General features: G+C 39.1%; 1 pseudogene; it reads left to right on the plus strand.

The window, feature by feature from the left end:
- The first annotated feature begins 1,983 nt into the window (after nucleotides 1-1,983).
- LOC133288286 (small nucleolar RNA R71) lies at nucleotides 1,984-2,084 on the plus strand (annotated as a pseudogene).
- The last annotated feature ends 2,620 nt before the right edge of the window (nucleotides 2,085-4,704 follow it).

Raw genomic sequence — 4,704 nt, forward strand, 5'->3', positions numbered from 1 at the left:
TGACATTTTCTTCCCCCTGACGGTTACCTCATCCTGGGTGTTATCCTTAGGGAGTCTCTTGGCATGGTACAAGAACTCTCCTACCAACGAGATGTTGACTTCTCGTTCGTCAGTGGCAAACCGAAGCCACTTCAGGCTGGTCAAAGCTTTCTTCATAAAGGAAGGAAGAAGAGCCTTGTCTTTTATGGAGATGTTCCTCTCTGGATAGAGATGAACAACCTCCTCAGTGATTTTGGGTTCCTGGTCATGGCTGGCCACAGGAGTAACTGTTACTGAGAGTTTATTCATGGTCGAATAAAAAGAAGGTTAAGGCACAATGCAGAGGGGAATGAGAATAAGAACAAAAGTTTCTAAGGTTAGCAGAGAATGGTAAAGATTGAAGAAGAAAGGAGATGAGTTTAAATAAGCATGCAGGGGAAGAAAAATGAGGAGTTTTTCAGGACGTGGAGGTTAAAGACAGGGAGTTGAGGAGGTGGTGGAATGAGGATTTTTGTGGAACGAAAGGTCAGGGTGAGTGGTCTTCAACTGCTTTTGATGGTGGTAAGGAGATGGAACGGTTTTAGGTTAGAAACATGGGAGAAAGGGGAATAGGGTAGGAGCAGTTGCATTAATGGATGAGGAGACAGTTACTTTTTCAGGGCACGTTTTCAAAATTTGCAATGAGTACAGATTTGATAACGGTTGCGTATATGTAAGTGACTCAGCATGGACAGGTGTCCTTGTCACTCTTATCTCCTAAGCCAGGGAACGTTCCCTTTGTCTTTTACCTACACTACAATAATAAACTAAATCCTAATAAATAAAATACAAACCTACTTAATAAAAAAAATCTGAAATATAAATTGCATGGCAAAGAAATACTAATTATTTAAAAATTGCAAATGAAGGTGTGTGCAATTAAAATCAAATAATCACAACAAAAATAATTAATTTTTTTTAATGAAAACAAATATGGGAATGTGTGGTTATTGAACCACCCCAAAACTACGTTCCTAGAACGGAACGTATTTCAGTTGGATTTGGAGTTGAACATCAGACGTTTCCTCCATTTTGGGAGTTGTGTGGTTAAGGTTAACCATCCCAAAACTTTGCTCTTTGTTAGAAGGCAAAGGTATCCACTGGGTTGCCTCCCAGTCAGCGCTTAGTTTAATGTCTTTAGCTAGACATGTTACTAACCTCTCAGGTTTCTGGGGAGGTTATTGAGGGAACTTCAGTACCCCCTGGTAAATGGCCTGGTGTCTTGGTGTTAAGGCTAGCAGCTATCTGTCCCAGGTGGGACTCAATGTTTCTGACCACAGCATCGTTCCTGGTGACATATTCTTTGACATAGCTTTCCAGGGTGTTGATGCGTTGGTCATCTCTTTGGAATGGAGCATAATTGGTTCTTCTCTGTGGTTCATATGCTCTGTTCCCACTGCTTCTGCCTTGTTGATATTGCTGCTGATTGTTGTATGGTCTTTGGTTCATGGGTGGTCTCCATTGTGGATTATGGTTTTGATCCTTCATTATGGTTCCTCCAGGGTTTTGATTGTTGTTGCTTCTGCAGTCTGGTTGTCTCTGGCCTGGGTGAAGTTTTTGTTCCCGAAGTTTTCTGCATAACACACCTAGGCAGTAGATGGACAGTCTGTGGAATCATGAAGGTCACCACAGGCTGAGCATGGTTCACTCTCAGTTGCTGTGAGTTGTAAGACTTCCATCCTTGGTTGTTCTTGATCAGCTTTCAGATTCTTCACCTCATTCATTAGTGTGGCCAGTTGGGACTCCATGGCAGTTTGTTTGTCTAATTCGAGCATTCCTGGCTTCCTTACTGGGCTCATCCGTTCCAGTGGCCAGTGGTGACATCTTTCTGCAGTGCCTTCAATGATTTCGTACCTGGATTCAAGGGTACCTGTAAAAAAATACCCTCCTGCAGCAAAGTCTAAATGTGATTGAGAAGTATGGTCAATGCCTTTATAGAAAGACTGTAAAACTCCCCAACTCTCTACCCCATGGTTTGGACATTTTCTGATGATGTCCTTGTATCTCTCCCAAGCTTCATAAAGATTTTCTCCATGAAACATTCTAAAGTTAGAGAGTTCTGGCCTAACATCAGCTTGGCGAGACATAGGGAGAAACCTTTCTATGAACTTGTTAGAAAGTTCCTCCCAAGAGTGTATGGATCCAGGGGTGAGAGTTTTCATCTATGTTTTTGCTTTTGAGCCTAGGGAGTGAGGAAACAACCTCATTCTCATACTTTTCTCTGTCACACCCTCAGCCTTAGAGTTATCACAAATGTCTTGAAAGTTTGTGAGGTGTGTGTAAGGATCTTCTGCAGGGAGCCAATGAAAGACTCCAGCTTCACTTATCATGTGGAACATGATTGGTTTCAACTCAAAATTGGGGGCTACAGGAGGGAGGATTACTCCCCTTTCTGGTCTGTTCCTGAAAGGAGCAGCAAGGTTCTGAAGTTCTGTTCAGGAGGGATTTCATCATTGTCATTGTTATGATCAGCCATATTTTCAAAAGTATTTTCCTTGAGATTTCTTCTCCTTCTATGTAAGGTGCGTTTTGGCTCAGGGTCAAAGAAGAACTCAGGTATCTCAGAGAAGTGGGAAGAATCTGTTTCAGACTCTTCACTCATAAACCATAAAACATATAATATGAATCAACACGATATGTGACAAAAATAAAAATCAAAATTAAATATACAGAGTATGTATGTACTTAAAACCATAATATGGACAAAAATTAGTGTATCTATCCCCGGCAACGGCGCCAAAAACTTGTTGGGTTCCAAAGAGAGTGGGTGAAAATATATTATGGTGAAAACGTTCCTCAGTTCACTAAGAAAGAACACATGTGTTCTCTTAGTTTAACCCAAGTGCGCAAGTGCACGCATCAAGTAATAAATGGGAGTATTATGCCCAGATTATCGTTCCCACGAGGATATAACTCTAATTAATGTCTTATATTGTTTTATAAAGAATGAAAATGAAAAGAAAAGTTAGTAATTGACATGTGTGGTTAAACGTTCCCTACTGTCTTGACAACGTTCCTCAAGAATAGTAGGTTCAATCAGACAGCAAACAGTTCATTGCTTCGTTATGTATGTCAACTTTCTTGTTTAGGGAAGGAGCAACAATATTCATGAGAGGTTTATAGATACAAGATTAAATAAAGAAGAAAAATACAAAAAGTAATAACAATAATCAAGAGACAACAGGGTGGATGGTTTAAAAACAATAATAACAGACGGAACGGATCCACAGCTCCATTCATGATATATCAAATTAAAGCAGAAGGTGTCTAGTTTTTTGTATAAACATTTTAAAGTAATTAGTTTAGTATATTTTCCAGAATCACAGAAATTGTGAGGGATTTTTGGGGTTGGCAGACAGTTTTACTTGTCCAACTTCAAACGGAGATAACCGGAGCTAGAAAACTCCAAATGAGGAATGTGATACCTTGTTCGAAAGATAATTGAGTCTAGATTATCATACTAAAAGATGGGAATTTTATAACAAGTGGGTTGCACACAGTGACTAGAAAATAGAAGCGTGTACAGTTATAGGAAAATAGTAAAAATGAGATTTATGCTAAGTGGGTTTATGGGAACCCTTAGTAACTTATAATAAGTAATGTTCAAGGTTATGAATGACATATATTGATGATAAATGTCTTGATTATTTGTAAGTGAATTTGAAAATGCCTTAATCTAAGAGAGTTTATTAATGGACTAAGTGTCTAATGAGTTGTTGTGGACTTAGGGAACAATTCCTTATGCACTAAATGAAAGTAAAATGGCCTTGAAGGCCATAGCATGTGAGAGGGAAAAACAAAATTTTTCATATGCGAAATTACACAAGCAATCAAGAATCATGTTTTATGGCATATGATGTTACCTTTGTTTGTGAGTTCAAAACTCCAAGATGATCAGTGTTAGGTTTGAAGGGTTCAAACCCTCTAACGTTGATCCACACCACCCACGTCAAGATGCAAGAACGCTTTCTTGAAAGCCACCAATCGACCACCACAGAGAGGCTTGCTATGCGCTCAATAGGTGAAGAAGGAGGCTAGGTATATGTGTTTAGAAGAGTGAAGTCTCCAGCATGAAAACTTCACAATAGTGGGAATGGTATATCGAAGAATTGGCTAGGTTCTTTTGAAAAACCTTAAGGAGGAACTCACCAACTAGGCGCATAAGAGAGAGAGAGAGAATTAGTATATCAAATCAGAATTTTTACTTTACTTATAATGAAAGTGGCGCATAAGTGAGTGAGACAAAGGTGGAGTTGTTGCAATTCAAAAATCTCAACAACCTCCCCTTTGAATCCTTACAAGACTAGGTCTTTATCTAGTCAAAATTCTGAACCAATTGTCATCATATGACCACCAATTCATGCGCCCCTATTCAGCCCAAAAAGGGTCCAGATACATTTGAGCTGTTGCATTCAAGTTTGAACCAACTAGCTCACTGATTCTCTCAACAACCAAATCTGATTGAAGCTTGTTGGTTTGACAAGATGACAATCATCTCCCACCAAAATGGCGCCCCAAATCAGCCCTTGGAGATCTCCATAGATCTTCTCTTGATACTAGGGATTTGTTCCAACAAGATCTCATCTTATCCTTTTGTTATGAAACAACTTTTCATAGCCAATTCAAATTCGAATTCAAACATTTAAATTCAAAGGTTCAAATATTTAAATTCTAAATTCAAATTCA

The sequence above is a fragment of the Gastrolobium bilobum genome, unplaced genomic scaffold, assembly GCF_033153095.1.
Source record: "Gastrolobium bilobum isolate Gb01-03AN ecotype WA unplaced genomic scaffold, APGP_CSIRO_Gbil_v1 utg15364, whole genome shotgun sequence".
Taxonomy (NCBI): Eukaryota; Viridiplantae; Streptophyta; class Magnoliopsida; order Fabales; family Fabaceae; genus Gastrolobium; species Gastrolobium bilobum.